This window comes from Zonotrichia leucophrys, chromosome 18 (assembly GCF_028769735.1).
Source record: "Zonotrichia leucophrys gambelii isolate GWCS_2022_RI chromosome 18, RI_Zleu_2.0, whole genome shotgun sequence".
Taxonomy (NCBI): domain Eukaryota; kingdom Metazoa; phylum Chordata; class Aves; order Passeriformes; family Passerellidae; genus Zonotrichia; species Zonotrichia leucophrys.
The window spans coordinates 11,750,605-11,766,595 of NC_088187.1; the positions used below are offsets into that span (position 1 = coordinate 11,750,605).

The 15,991-nt window shown below is 58.7% G+C and overlaps 1 protein-coding gene across 7 annotated transcripts in view; it reads left to right on the plus strand.

Annotated features, from left to right (window-relative positions):
• RBFOX3 (RNA binding fox-1 homolog 3) overlaps nt 1–15,991 on the plus strand; it is a 121,573-nt gene that overhangs the window by 78,360 nt on the left and 27,222 nt on the right. The window lies entirely within an intron of this gene.

Genomic DNA, 15,991 nt, shown 5'->3' on the forward strand with positions numbered 1-15,991 from the left:
TCCTTGTGCTGTGCCGGTGCCCTGCGCGTTGCCAGCAGTGGGGTGCCTGGGCAGGGTCTGCAGGAGGAGCTGGGGCTGGGCTGGGGCAGCAGGGAGGGCACAGAGGGACTGGGGGTGCCTGGCAGGGGTGACAGGATGAGAAGGGACTGCTGTGGCCAATGCTGGGTGTTTAGCACTGACTTGGAGCCGTCGTTTTACTGCTTTAACTCATTGTGTTACTGCAGAGACAGCGCTGTGCCTGCTCCCCCTGGGGCTGTGCCCCTGCCCTGCCAGCCCCCATCTCCATCCCCCGGCCCTGCCAGCCCCCATCTCCCAGCACTGAAGTCCCTCTGTGGGTGGGAAAGGCTCTGGTTCCGTGTGAAAGGCTCTGGTTCGGTGTGAAAGGTTCTGGTTTGGTGGGAGCTGTTGGTGGGAAGGCTCTGGTTCGTGGAGTTGGGTGTGTGAAAGGCTCTGGTTTGGTGTGAAGGCTCTGGTTCGTGGGAAAGGCTCGGTCCGTGTGAAGCTCTGGTTTGGTGGGGAAGGCTCTGGTTCCATGTGAAAGGCTCTGGTTCGGTGTGAAAGGCTCTGGTTCGGTGGGGAAGGCTCTGGTTCGGTGGGGAAGGCTCTGGTTTGGTGGGGAAGGCTCTGGTTCCATGTGAAAGGCTCTGGTTCGGTGGGGAAGGCTCTGGTTCTTTAAAGCTGGGTTGGTGTGAAAGGCTCTGGTTTGGTGGAGCTCGGTTCCATGTGAAAGGCTCTGGTTCGGTGGGGAAGGCTCTGGTTTGGTGCAGCAGGAGAGGAGCTGTGCCGCAGGATCGGCACCCACGGCCAGGCAGGAGCTCCCTCCCACACAGGCAGCTCTGGCTCGGGGTCCCTGGGAGCTCCAGCCCCTTCTCCCCAGTGCCCCCCGTGCTGATAAGGCAGAGGATTATCTGTGAGGCCGGGCTGAGGTGCCCCAATCCATCCCCACTGCTGGCAGGGACGGTGGCAGCTGGAAACCCCACACTGGGGGCTGTGAGTTTACATCTGTCAGTGAGGGCTCAGTGGGATGTGACAGAGCCTTAAAACCTGGGAAAAATGACTGGGAGGCTGCTCGGGCAGGAGCAGAGAGAGGCCTGGCTGTGAGGTCCTGCCCTGCAGGGTGATGCCAGGCTGGGTGCTGCCCTGCAGGGTGATGCCAGGCTCGGTGCTGCCATGCAGGGTGATGCCAGGCTGGGTGCTGCCATGCAGGATGATGCCAGGCTCGGTCTGCTGCGGTGATGCCAGGCTCGGTGCTGCCTAGTGTCCAGCTCGGTCTGCATGCAGGTGATGCCAGGCTGGGTGCTGCCCTGCAGGGTGATGCCAGGCTGGGTGCTGCCCTGCAGGGTGATGCCAGGCTTGGTGCTGCCATGCAGGGTGATGCCAGGCTGGGTGCTGCCATGCAGGATGATGCCAGGCTCCGTGCTGCCCTGGCAGGGCACTCTCTGAGGTCCTGGTGTTGGTGAATCCTGTGGTGCCATGAGCTGCCCCCACACCCTGCGTGCCCCTCTGCTCAGCCCAGCCCTGCCAGTGAGGCTGGAGCTGCTGGCACCGGGTGCTTTGGGCTGCACAGATCAATGCTGTGAGACTGGATGGAGCCGCTGGAGATTGTCTGTCACAGCCCTGCTCCTCAGTGCCAGCCCAGCCCAGAGGCAATGCAGGAGGGTTTTTAATCCCTGTGCTGATGGAGGTGCCTGGCACTCTGCACTGTGCCTGGACTGGCAGGGCTCTTTGCTGGTCGCTGCTGGGCAGTGAAGGTCTCAGGGTGTTCCAGCTGTGGGTTCTGTGCGCAGCCTGTCTCCCAGGGCTGCTCAGGGGAATTCAGTATTGATCACCTCATCCCTCTCTCGTGGCTCCCCGCCAGCCCCCGTGCCAAGGTGGGTGACCTGGGCAGGGACAGATGTGACACACACCCTCCCCTCCTGCCCTCCCCTCCTGCGCTGCCCGGCCGCTCCAGGCACGGCTGACAAATCTCAGGCTTTTCTAATTGCCTTTGAAGGTGTGAACCGAGAGCCAGAGGCACCACACGAGGGCCAGAACCCCCCGGAGCTGCTGGGAGGATCAGAGCGGTGGTGGGGATGTGGAGAGCCCTGAGCAGGGCAGCCCCGGGGGGAGCCAGGGGCTGGGAACAGCAGTGAGCTCTGGCACAGGAGTGTGGCACTGCTGGCTTGTGCACAAACAGGATTTGTGTTTCTGGGAGGGATGGCAGCAGAACTCCGTGCTGTTGGCGTGGAATTCAATCCCTGTCCCTGTGAGTGCTGGTCCCACATCCTCATGCTCACGGTGGTGGTGCCCATTCAGCAGGGGCAGGTTGTGGAGCTGCTGCCATGTCTGGATGATGAGCTGTGGTGTCACCCTTCTCTGAGCTGTGGGTCCTTGGGTGGCTGCAAGATCAGCTTGGATGGACGGATGGACGGATGGACGGATGGACGGATGGATGGATGGACGGACAGATGGATGCTGGCTCCCACAGCATGGGGACAGGGAGATGGAGGGGACCAGGGTGGGCATCCCCCGTCCCAGCCCCTGGCTGCCCTGCCCTGTGCTCCCCACTCCCATCTTGGCATCTTGCCTCATTTGTTCTCCTGTAATTGAGCGAATGCGCTGTGGGCAGCGCTCAGCCAGCATCAGCTCGATCGGGGGAGGCATCGATAGCACACTGCACAGCAGAGCTCAGCCTGACACTGTCACACCACCCCAGCCTCAAAGTTGCACTTTATTCATGATGGTTTGATGTCTCTTGCTCTGGGGACTCCGACTTTGATAGACTGTGATGTGGTACCAGAGCAGTCTGATCCACTGGAGCATCTTCCTTCCAGAACAGGCATTTGCCACCAGAGCCCAGCATTTTCTTGGTTTTTTCAGAGTGAAAAATGATGGCATAAAGAAATCTTGAGCTTTGCACAGTTCAGTCATCCAGAATTAGCAGCTAGAAGGTTGGTTTTCATGCTGGTGGGGGCTGTTGGAGGCAGTTTACACCGAGCTGGTTCCTGGGTGCGTTCTGCTCCTGCAGCAGTGCTGGCAGGAGCTCTTTGCACTCCACAAGTTGGAGTTTCTGCTGCTGGTTCCCAAATCCTCTGTTCCAAGGGAGCGCCCACTCCAGTGCCCCCCTGCTCTCCTGGTGCTCCTGGCACTTGGGGATTTTGCAGTGCAGGTGCAGACCCCAGGCTGTCCCCACTGCCAGGGCACAGAGGATCTGGTTCCTGAGAGCAGGTTATCCAATGTGCCAGGGATCACAGCACAGGATGCATTTCTTGTGTGTGACCATGCCAGGGCTGCTGGGTGCTCAGCACCAAGCACAATCCCCCAAAGGACTGGTGGGCCTGGGCTGTCTCACTGCCCTGTCTGGTACTTTTGCTGGTGCTTTGCAGCTTCAGCCTTTTCTTGGCTTGTCCATGAGCTCTGTGGGGAGAGGGAGAAGTGCTGGGCACTGTGTGCAGCTGGAGGGTGGGCAGGGGAGTGGGGACCAGGGACACCACAGCCTCCAGCCCTGCTCCAGCTCCTTACTGGCCACAGGAACCCTCCTGAGCATCAGGGCTGTGGAACACCTTCTCTTCCCCCAATGTGTCAAAACAGCATTTTTCCTCTGCCTTGTTCTCGGAAATGTTTGAACTGTTTTTGCTGAAACTTCCCTCAGAATTCCAGCCCGAGGCAGCTGCTCGGTGTGGGGAACATCAGAGCGAAAAGCCTTGCTCTGCAGAAAGGCAGAGGCGAGGGAGGATGGGGCTGATGGGGCTGGACCCGCAGCGCTGGGCGGCCGAGCTGTTTACAGAGCCCGGGGAGCCTCTGAGGAGAGCCAGCACTGCCTGCATATCAAACCAGGAGCTGCAATTACCCACAGAAAAGGGCGTTTTTATAACGCTTTTATTGGAGTCTTAATGAACAAATAAAGAAGTGGAGAAATCTGCACATGCATTTGCGAGATATAAAACTGACTGAATCGAGATGAAGCAGCAAGAAGTGTTGGCTGCTGGCCTTTCTGCTGGGTGGGGAAAACAAAACTGCAAGGAAGGGAAAGGAGAGTGGGAAGAATGCTGAAGTACGTGATCTGGGAACAGGGGTGCCCCAGTGAGTGGTTGTGAGTGGTTTCTGTGACCCTATAAGAGGTGTAGGTTGGCTCAGCAGAGCTGTCTGTCATCCTCCCTCTGCACTGTGCTGGGGGAATTTGCAGGAATTTCAGGTGTATTGGGAGCTGGAGAAAGGTAGAAAAGCGTGGATCTGGCCTCAGAATCGGTACAGGCAGGAGGTGCTGCACTGCCAGCATTTGGGCACTGGTTTGGTGGCACATCGAGCCCCAGCATCCCCCACCCAGAGCTTGGGGGTGCTGAGGGGTCAGGTGGAGTTTGGAAAGCCAGCAGGATGTCCCCAGATGCTCTGGGCCAAGAAACACAGGTGTTAAGAGCAGTTTGTGTGGTGCTGAGGGCCATGAGGTGCATCAGTCACTGCCAGAGGGCTGCTGGCAGGAGGGGCAGGGTGGGGATGCAGGAGAGCCGGGAGGGCAGAGCCGCAGGCAGAGCTCTGTGATGGAGCTGCTGTGCCCATCCCTCCCTGCTCCTGCTCCTGCTGTGCCCAGGGAGGGCAGAGCACGGAGCTTTGGAACCTGCCCCACAGCCTTGCCGTGTCTCAGGGGTGCCCTGGTCCCCGCTCGCCAGGGAGGCAGAGCACGGACTTGGACTGCCACAGCCTTGCCGTGTCTCAGGTGCCTGTCCCGCTCTCCACAAGGTTCCCTCTCCCTCTCTTCCCCGTTGGCTCCAGTGTGGCTCCTGCCAAACGCTTCCCGGGATGATTTATGATGCTCCTTCAGCTCACTTCGAACTCTGGCTTCTCCTTCTCTTCAGTGGAATTTAACTTGTTTGCCTGGAATATTAATAATTAAACATCAAGGAGTTGCATCCCAAGCAGGCTCCTCAGAAGTGTTTGTGATTGTTTGCGAGCGCCCAGCGCCGAGTTGGGGCGGCTCTTTGATGGGATTTTGCTGCTTTCAAACCGCTGACACCAGTAACCCCATAAATTAGCAGCTGATGGAGGGAAATCTCCTGGCTGCAGCTGTGGGTTTTTATGGTTTGATTTGTTAATAGGAGTTTTGGGTCACGGCCAGAATTCCTTACCCAGCTCAGAGAAGGGTTTGCCCCACGGTGCGGTGGCGAGGCCGGGCTGGGCTGTGCAAGGCTGGGTTGGCAGGAGCTGGTATCACTCCTAGGAGATGCTGGTATCACCTCTGGGGGTGGCTGGTATCACCCTGATCTGCTGGTATTCTTGTCGTGTCACCCTGATTGCTGTATCTCTCTGTTCTGCGGTATCACCTTGTATCTGGTATCACCCTGGAGTGTGTATCACCCTGTATCGCTGGTATCTCCTCTGGTGTCTGCTGGTATCACCCCTGGTATCTGCTGGTATCACCCTTGGTATCTGCTGGTATCACCCCTGGGAGCTGCTGGTATCACCCCTGAGCTTGCTGTGATGGTCGCAGCTGGAAAAGGGGATTCTGCCTCCTTTCCCTGCCCTCACGTGCCCTGGTGCCAGGGCAGTTTCTCGGGTGTCCTTCTCCCTGTGGTCACCTTCAGAGCAGCGGAGCAGTGGCAGCAGGGAGCGCGCAGACTGGCACTCAGTGCCTGGGCCGAGCAAGGGGCAGGACCCAGCCCTGTCCCTCCTGCCAGGACACACATGATGAGCTCATGAGCTCCAGGAGGGATTTACCTCCGGCACAGGAGTGTGCCTGAGCTCCCTGCCTGCAGCAGCAGCAGCTGCTGTCCAGGGAATCCTCTTTTGTGACACCAAATGTGTTTCTGGGAGCATGGAGCCCTGCTCCCTGTGTCCTGCTGGGCTGCTGCAGCACGGGGCATGTGGAGCTGCTGCCTGGTGTGTGCTGTGTCCAGAGACCCCCAGGCTCAGCCCCAGGCCCCTCTGGGTCCCTCTCCTGTGCTGTCCCCAGGCCCAGGGTCTGTTCCCACCCAGCATGCTCCCACCCCTTGCCGTGGAGCTGGAGCCTCATTTATTCTGAAGGGAAGAGAATTCACATCTCAGCGACCAACGGGAACCCAAATACAAATAAATTTCTCTCAAAGTGCAGTCGTTGGAGAAAACTAAAGGCCGTTAGTCAGGCTGACATCAGAGGAGCCGCATTCCCTCTGACAACCCGCTCAGCCTTATGTTTTATTCACCAGGCCTGAAAAATACCTTCCCGAAGAGGGGGCCCATAAATAAACCAGCGTGATGAATATTACACGGGATAAAAACTGATAAAGCTGGGCTCCAACCAGGAGCTGCACGAGGAGGTTACAGAAGCACGGGGGTTCATTACATCTGATCCAGCCTGACGGGCTGGGCTGGGCGTTGGGATGGGAAGGGGCAGCCCTGGGGATGCTTCGGGGTCCTGGGAGAGAGGGGAGTGAGACCAGGCCAAGCCAGCCTGCTCCTGGACCATGGGAGAGGCAGGCTGGGAGCACTGCAGGGTCAGGGGGTCCCGGCAGCACCTACAAACCTCCTTTGGAAAGTTCTCCTTGCTCCTCCTTGGGAACACCAGGCTGGACCCCGAGGGGAGCAGAGCAGCCCCCTGCCCCGCTCCTCCCCACTGCGCAGCAGGCAGGAACCTTGAAATACGAGCACTTAGCTTTTTATTGCCCCATTTAATTGCTGCCTGACAGCCTAATCCAGCATTAAAAACACCAGAGCTCAGGGGAATTCGCCATTGTTATTCAACATGGATCTCTCCCCGTGCTCAGAGGTCCCATCTGCTGCTGCCTTGCACCCGCTGCTCCTGGGACATGCTGGTCCATCCTTGGTGCTGCTGGTGGCGATTTCCTCCTGGTGGAGGTGACAGGAAGGGGGAATGAGGAAGGAGCTGGGGCCCGTGGGCAGCAGGGGCAGAGGGCTGGGGCTGTTGGGGTGAACCTGGGCTGTTATCAGGGCACTGTGGTGCTCACAGGCTGCAGCTGGGATAGAAACACCCATGGCTCTCCCCGGCTCCGCAGATGTGAAAAACAGTTGGGGAAATCACTTTACCTTCAAAACAGTTTGGGAAATCACTTTTCCTCCCTGCCAGCACTTAACCCAAACTTCCCCCAGCATGGCAGAGGGGTGGCCCAGCCCAGCCTTGGAGAGGCCAGTGAGTTATAGTAATGGACACTGTGCAAAGTGTCTGTGCTGCCCATAAATCCATACCCTCCTGCAAGTGCAGATGGGCCATAACCGTCCATCATCCCCAGGCAGCGTGGCTGTGCCAGGGTGGGTTTCTCCTCTGCTGTTTCTGCAGCAGGAGCTCTCTCCATAACGGAGCACAAGCAGCCCCCTGGGTTAGGGGGCACAAACAGGGGGTGTCCTGAGGCTGGGGCTGGTGCAGGCACTGAGGGGAAGGTGGTGGGACCAGGGTTGAACTCTGCTCGCTCTGGCTCACCCACATTCCATGGGGTGACTCTGCAGCAGTGCTGGAGGTGGGCAGGAGGGAAGGAGGGTGCCAAGCTCAGAGCTGCTCTGGTGCTGCTGGGGCTGAGCAGGAGCAGCAGCCCTGCCTCGCCCAGAGCACCAGAACGCCCTGGCACAGCCTCCGGGCACCTCCATTGGCATTTCTGCATCCTGTGGCAGCAGGGCCCGCCGAGGCTGGCACGTGGCAGGCAGCTGTGAGTGCTGGGCACGCTGTAACTGGGTTGGAGCTCTTGCTGCCAGTGTGGGAGGGTCTCTTACCTTGAGGAATGACCTGGAATTCGATCAGGCGGCTTTTATTAGATTGTGAGACTGGAAGTGTAACTGTGCAGGATCAAAGGGAAGCCGGCAGTGCCGCGAACCAGGACCTGCAGGGCTGAGCGAGAGGAGCCACCCTGGGAGATGGAAATGCCCCCAGCAGGATGCTGAGGGACGCCAGCTCCTCACGGCAGAGCCACTCTCATGCAGTCCTCAATGGCTGCTGAGGGACAGCAGGCTCCTGTGCTGAGTGCCACCAGCTCTGGGGCTGCTCTGTCCTGTGCCATCAGCCAGCACCTCTGTACCAGGACTAAGCTTAGTCAGGGAGAGGGAAGGTCCTGGACACAGCCAGTCCTGGGGGCTGCAGGGGTCCCAGCAGGGCTGGTGCTGGCAGCAGCACTCAGGCAGGCGCTGGCACCGGGCAGGACGGGCAGGGAGAGCAATTGCGGCAGTGATTAATGGCAGCCGGGCAGAGCTGACAGCTCGGGGTGCCCATGGTGGCAGGGAGCAGCTGTGGGTTCCCTAGCTGAGGGCTCTGGGTGCCAGCCGGGCTCTGGGTGCCCTGGCCAAGGGCTGTGGGTGCCATTCTGTGCTGCTGCCCCTGCCGGGGCCGTTCGGACACTCTGGCAGCACGGCCGGGTTTATTAAGCCAATAAAGCACCGTTAAGTACCCGCACAGTGGAGCCCCCTGAGGTGTCCTTGTGCACAGAGAGGAGCCGGGGGATGCCGGTGATTGCTCTGTCACGCTCAGAGATGGAGAGGAGCGGGCAGCGCTGCGCCAGGCTGCTGCTGCTGCTGCTGCTGCTGCTGCTGCGGCACCGGCGCGGCTGCCTCTGCTCCAGAGCCCTCCCTGCCCTGCCCCTCACTGGCCCTCTGCACTCTTTTAGGCATTTCTGGCCCTCAAGGGGCTGCACAATCAGGGGATGCTGGTGGCATCTCCCTCACCCATCCCTGGTGCCTGTGGCTGCCCAGGGACAGCGTTGTCTCACCCTCTGCCTGGGGTTCCGCTCCATTCCCGGCCCTGGGGAGCTGCTGTGTTTTAAAACCAAGCAGGTTTTAAAAACCCGGCCATGGGTCGGTAGAGAAACAGCTGACCCCGAGCACCTCGTGCTCCCAGAGGGTTTGTGAGGGGTGCAGGGCACCCCTGGGATGGTGATGGCTGCAGCCCTGGTGCTGCCGGGCGTTCCTGTGGGTGCTGGTGGCAGGCACTGCTCCAGCAGCATGCAAAGCAGGCCCTGTGTAATAGATAATAATTAATAGACTGCTCTGGTGGCAAGCTAGGTAAGTAGATAAATAATTTTAATTATCCTTGGGGAGGCTGTAAAATTCGCACACAGCCCTTTATTAAACTCTCTGTTTACAACAGTCATTTATATTGTGTGTCATTTTGCATAAAACCCCCCTGGGGCCGAATAACACCGTGCAGCACCGTCCCTGGCACTGCCAGCACTGCTGCTGCTCAGGAGGGCAGGGGGCAGGGCCTGGGGCACACAGACCCCAGCCAGGGGCAGCTCCAGCTCTCCCCTTGGTGCACCCACCCAAAGCTGGTGCTGCACCCCAGCCCTGCCGAGCTCTGCCCACCTGGGGATCCCTGGGGGCTCCCCCGGACCCCAGCCCTTTCCCAGCAGAGTTGATGGGTTTGTGCTGATGGCAGGGTATTTTTTTTCCTCCTTTTTTTGCGCATGTCTCTCAAAAGAACCATAAATTCCAAGCTGTGAAATCCCGCTGCGTCAGCAGTCTGCAGAATGAAGTGATATTAAACGTGACAAAAGTCCCTCTAATTCACCCTGGCCAGTTCCTGCTTCCCTCCCCGAAGCTGTAACTGAGAAGGGGAAGAGTGGAGGTTGCCGTTGTCCCTGCCTGGAATCCACTGAGCCGTCCAGGCCTGAGCATTGTATTAATTAGGGATTATTTACAAATGACTGTGCTCCGTCTGCGCTGCACGCGCTGCCCTGTGCACAGGTGTGTTCTGCCGCGTGTCACAGGCGTGTTCACCTGTGCCCCTGAGCATCTCCTCATTGCTGCAGCTCCCAGGGGCGGCTTTGGGGCAGGGGGACACAGGGGTGAGCTGTGACCCTCCCTGTGCCCTGGCTGTGCAGCAGAGGCGCCGCTGCCGTGCTGCAGTGCCCTCACTCGCAGAGCCCTGCACGCCCTGGTCCTGTTCCAGTGGCAGAGCCCTGCTGGCCTCAGGATGAGCCTTTGGGGATTTGAAATCACTTTTACAGGAACAGTGTGTGTTTCTCTGCTCATGGATGGGTTCTGTGCTGTCCCCGCTGCAGGCATGAAACTCTGCAGAAAGTCGTCAAATAACTGTGGAGTTTAATATCCCCACAATGGAGCTGACATTTGTGTCGTTAATTTTAAACCGCTTTATTTCTTCTCTGTTAAGTCAGACTCATTTTCAACAAGCTGAATAACTCTTTCTCCCTAACTGTGGACTTGTGTTTGATCATTTCCTTCCCTGTGCGGGGTCTGTTCCTGTCCTGGGAGGTCAGTGAGATGGCAGGGCAGGACAGAGTGCTGTGCTGTGCTGGTGTTACCTGCCCAGAGACACCACAGACAGGTAACTCTCACTGTCTCTCCTCTGGGGTACACAAAGAGCTGTGCTGCCCACAGGTGAGGTGCAGGGAGTGGTTTGGGGTTGGGAGCCTGGAGCAGGGGTTGTTTGGGGTCTCGGAGCAGGAAGGAGCATTCCCCAGCATGCTGGGCCAGGGCTATCAGTTATTTCAGCAATCGATGGTATTGATGCCATGCTAGCTGAGGAGGCCACTGGAGAGCTGTTCTTCCAAATCATTACATTCAGAGCTGAACTATCCCCTTTTCGTATAAATCCTGACAAATAAAGATGAAGCAGGGCCTTTCCCGTGGAGCTGCAGCCCAGAGTCAGCATTGGCACCGTTTGGGGCACCCCTGCTCGGGATGAGCAGACGTGCCAGGGACAGGAAAGCTGCCCTAAAGGACTGTCACTGTTGGGTCCCCTCTGCTGCATCTCTCATAGGATAGGAGACCTCCCAGGGGTCTCTCTGTGCTCAAAATCCAGAGGGCACGGGACACACTGTGGGGATGGACCCTGATTGTGAGCATCTGATGGGATCAGTGCAGCAGGAGCACCCCAGGCTGTCTGGGGAGCAGGAGGAGCCTGTTTCCCTGGGGATGGTATCCCCACAGCTCCTGGGGTGCCCTTTGGAGCTGGCACACAGAGCTTTGGGCGCCCACGGGCCCACAGAGGGGCCCCTTCCATTTGCTTTTGTCGTTTTTCATTTCAAGATGAAATTAGGCTGCATAAAGAAAACCCCAGCCTTTTCTTGCAGCACTGCATCAGTGCATCCCTCGAGGGGAAAACACTCACACGGAGGTTTTCAGGTTTTCCTGCACTTTGCCTGTCCTCGTGTCTCCATCAGTGCTTTCAGAACGCTCACCCCTGGCCAATTCCCCGCGCGCTGCGTTTGGTGCTCTGGGGTTTGTTTCCTTTTTTCCTATTGTTTTCAATCAATTTCACAGTGGGTTTGTGGCTGGGATAAAAGCATCCCGTGCTCTCCGCTCGCCTGGCAGCGTTTGTGTCCGTGTGTCCCTGCTGATGCCACCCCAGGGTGCGCAGGCTGGGTGCTCCTCGTCCATGGCTCACCTACCTCTGCTCCAGGGCTCGTGCCGTGCCCAGGTGTCCACAAAGGATGCCCTGAAATCCGTGATTTTCCCTGAAATCCATGATCTTCTCTCTCAGTGGTGTCCTGCTCAGCTGTCCATGTTCCTGCCGGCTCCTCCAGCCCCTCTGGTCCCCCTGTCCCTGCTGGCTCCCAGCTCCACATCCCAGCGTGGATCCATCTCCCTGTGCCCTGTCCCGCAGGTTCTCAGGGAGAGGCTGAGCCACAGGTTAATTTACAGCGTGTGGGGAGGGGAGGGGAAGAGCTCTGCCCGCTAAATAAGTCATGAGGCCGGATCCCAACAGCACAATTAGAATCCTCCGTTAATGATTATTTATGGGGCTGGGAATGCTTATTTAACCTGACTATATTAAATATTAAACCAAATTATAATATTTATACCGGTATTTACAACAAAAGGAGGCTGTGGGTGGCTGGGGAGGGCAGGTGAGTGAGGGAGGTGTGTCCAGTGCCACAGGGGTTGTGGGCAGCACTCGGGGCTGTGGGGAGCAAGCAGCAGTCACAGCTCTGTCCCTCACCCCAGCCCAGCCATAGCCTTTAACCTAAGTGGCAGGAATGCTGCTGGAGGAGAGGGAAGGACTTTTGGGTGGGAGATGGTGTCTCCTGAGAAGGAGAAATATCAGCCATCAACTGGGACAGTAGAAACCGAAGGAGCCCTGAGCTGGTGTGAGGTCAGAGGGATGTGCTGTGCCCAGAGCTGCGCTGCTTTTGTCACCTTGGAGCTGGAGGTGACAGCTGGGCCTCGGGGTCCCTGCTGGGGCTCCCACTGTTGGGGTTGCCTGTGCCCGGTGCTGCTGCATGCTGGAATGCAGCTCCCTGTGGCAGGGCCATGGCCCTGGTGCCCCCAGCCCTGGGAGCTGCAGGGGCTCAGTGCAGGTCCCTGCGCGCTCCTGAGCCGCCGTCACTGCCGGCTCTGCAGCCCGCTGCAGATAAAATGATGATTAAGGGGTCCCACCCTATAAGCAGACAACCATGTTGACCTTATTTAGGCTCCTAATCAATTTGGCCCTGGTGTGATTAATTGAGATGCCTGCCATCGATTTGCTGTGCGACAGGAGCGGCTGAGGTGGGATGCAGTGGATGCAGCAGGGAGATCTCTGCGGCGGCCGTGCTGGGCAGCTCCAGCCAGGCAGGATTATCCCAGCTCTGCTCCTGCTGCTGCCCATGGGCTGCTCGTGGGGCTGCAGGGGGGTTTGCACCCCCTGGGAGCATCCCCAAAAGGTGCCATGGGCATGGGACATGGGAAGGACAGTGCGCTCTTCTGAGCGAGCCAGCAGCTTGGGAAGGAGCCCCCATGGCCCTTGGCAGTGCCAAACCCTCTGCAGGGGCTGTTGAGACCCCTCCCGAGGTGTGGCCCCCGCCAGTGCCCCTGAGGGAGCTGCTCTGGGATCACCAAGCACCACAAACCCCACAAGAGTGGGAGAAGCCCTGCCCAGAGCCACCAGCTGGGGACGAAGGACCTACAGCACGGATGATTGGAAAGGATTTTCTAGCTAAATTGCTGAGCAGATGGATTTACCCTGGACTGGTCCTTGTGGACTCTGGAACATTTTCTCTCCTGTCACAGCTCCTTTTTATGACCTGCCATTTGCTCCAGCAAGCGAGAAGTGAGCCCTTGGCACGCAGCTCCTGTGGTTAAGGGATGCAGTGGCCGTGCTGCCCGCAGCCACAGCTCCTTGTCAGGAGGGTGCTGGGGCCTGGCAGGACACCCCTGCCCACCCTGGCACCCCGGGCACTGGCAGGGGCTGGAGGGTGGCAAGGGGCAGCAGTGGCTGTGGCAGAGGAGCTGGCAGGGCTGGCACAGGGCACGCCATGCCAGAGATGCAGCCGCTGTTTCTCTATCTGTTTATATTTCTGTTTATATCTGTTTATAACAGATCATTGCAGTGACACCTGCAGAGGGGCACGGCCAGCAGGGCTCCAGATGGGAGGCTGTGGAGCAGGGCAAGCCTGGAGCCACATCCTGGCCTGGGAGAGCCCTCTGTGGTGCAGCGTGGGCAGAGGGACAGTGGTGGCTCTGGGGGTGCTGGGTTTTCCCCCTGTTCCACCATCAGTGCTTCCATCAGGGATTCCATCATCAGCACTTCCCCACGGTGATCCCACCCGCTCCTTTGGCTTCTGCTGTCCCAGCTGGTGACTGATATTTCTCTTTCTTAGAAGAAGGGAAGGACAACACAATCTTCCACCCAAAGCCCTTCCCCTTCCTCCAGCAGCGTCCCTGCCATTTACATTAAAGGCTATAATGGGTTGGAGTAAATGGAGCAGGTTTGCAATTAGTTTTCCAAGTACTTATCTCATTAAAGTAAATGAATTATTGATTTAGTGACACTCATGCTTTTAGTGAGCAGCACAGTGCCATCCCTGCCCCGCTGCTGGCTCCTGCAGCCGGCCCTTGCACGCTGCTCCCGTGGGCACACGTGTGTGGGCATGTGGGCATGTGGGCACTGAGCAGCAGCTCTGCCTCTCCTGGCCTGGGAGCCAGCACGGCCACGCTGGGCAGGAGAGCAGGAGCTGCCTTTGGGAGGGGCCCTGAGCTGAGCTGGGAGGGATGGATGGGGACCTGCTGCACCCTGGAGCGCTGCTGGGGACGTGGCAGCTGTGCCAGGACAGCTCCTGCCAGCCCATCCTGCTGGGCAGGGGATGGCAGGGAGGGAGCTTGGCTTGCTCTGGGGCTGTTGGTGCAGCACAGGGCAGGCATGGGGCTGGCATGGGGCTGGCATGGGGCTGGCAGGCAGGGTGAGGAGCTGCTGGGGCTCCCTGGGCCATCCCAGCCCCTGCAAGGGCACAGAACAAACAGGGTGTGGGGATGCTCAGCTCTGGCAGAGTGTGGCTGCAGGAGGATGAAGCACTGACAGGCTGTGCTGGAGCCAAGGGCTCATGGCTGAACCTGCCGCCCCCAGCTCGCTGCTGATTCAGCGCTTTTGCTCTCCTCTGCGCAGAGATTTCATCTCTCCTGTGAGATAAAGCACTCCGTGAACGGAGAGCTGCCTGCTCGGAGCTGCCCGGGCAGGAGGGGCTGCGCTGCCCTGCTGGGGTGTCCATGCTGGGCACGCTCCCCGCAGCTCCTGTGCCTGAGGGGTGCCATGGAGGCTGTGCCAGGGATGCCAGCGGGATGCCAGGAGTGCCAGGCTCCTCCAGCAGTGCCCGCTGTGCCAGCGGGTGCCCCTGGCTCACAGCAGGTTCAGGAATGGCACTGGAAGCTCTTTGATCTCCTGGCCAGCACAAGGAGGTGCTGATGGGCTGGGAGGAGGCGCCAGTGGCCAGCAGGAATTGCAGGAAGGATTTCAGGTGGGAGGTCACAGCTGTTCCTCAGGTGGGGTTTGTTGGCCAGCAGGAATTACAGGAAGGATTTTGGCTGGGATGCTCACAGGTGTTATTTAGGTGGGGTTTGGTGGCCAGAAGGAATTGCAGGATTTTGGCTGGGATGCTCAGAGCTGTTATTCAGGTGGGTTTGGTGGCCAGCAGGAATTGGCTGAGAGGTCACAGCTGTTATTCAGGTGGGGTTTGGTGACCAGCCTCTGCCCCAGTCTCTGCCCCTGCCTCCGATGCTGCTGGGAACGGGATGTTTTATATTCCTTAGCTGGGGAAAAAAAAAAATCCCTTCTCATTTAATTAAAAATGTTGACATTGTGCCTGGCCATCCCACCCGCCGGAGAAGGTGGTTATAAATTAAACATTAAACCTTTAATGGCCCATAAAGAAATTTTTGCTGCTGTTCTGTATATGGGGATATAAATAGAGAGGGCTGTGGGGGGAGGGTGGGACATTATTGTTCCTCAGCCAGATAATCTTTGCTAATGAATTTAATTAAAAGCAAAATTAATTTAGGATTTTTGGTGGAGGGAATGGGGGTTAAAATGTACTTTGAGAAAGTACCAAGAAGTTTCCCAGCAGATCCGAGCCAGGCCTGCCTTGGTTTAAGTGTGGGGATGGGGGTGATGGGGTGCAGCTTTCATGGCATCCCTGCAGCTGGGGGACATTTCTCGTGCAGACCCCCTGATTCCCACGCAGGTGGGTTTGGCTGGGCTGGGATCACCTGTTCTGGCAGCAGGTCCCTCTGGGGCTGTGTGAGGCTCCAGGTGGAGTTGGTCAGCCCAGACCTGTGCCAGAAAAGCAGAGACTGGACCAAGATCCCCCCAGATCCTGCCCAGAGCTGCTCCTGCCCCTCTCCATCAATGCTGTGCCAGGGGTTTCCCTCTCCTGCTCTGGACAGGGAGGCTGTGGCTGAGCATCCCCTCCCTGTGCGGGACCACCAGAGGCCTCTGCTGGGCTGGAGCTGGGCTTGGCCCGTCCCTGTGTGTGCCAGGAGCATGGCACGTCCCAGCTGGGCCCATCCTGGCTGTGAGGCCCCGTGGTGCTGTGGGGAGCTTCTCAGAAGGCGCCTTTCCTGGGAAATGTGTTTGGGAAATGCAGTTACCCACCGCCGAGCCTCCCCCGGGAGCACACGGAGTCAATTATTCATTGCAGAGCAGGCAGACCGGGCTCCCAGCGCTCCCAGCCCTCACTGCCAGCCCTGCCAGCCCTGCCAGCCCTGCTCTGGGCCTGCTGTGCCATGCCCTGCTCCCAGCCAGGACCCTGGTGGGCGCTCCCTTGGCACAGCTCGGGGGTGCTGGCTGGGGCAGGAGGCTGTGCCAGGCCTGCAGGGCTGTCAGCATCGC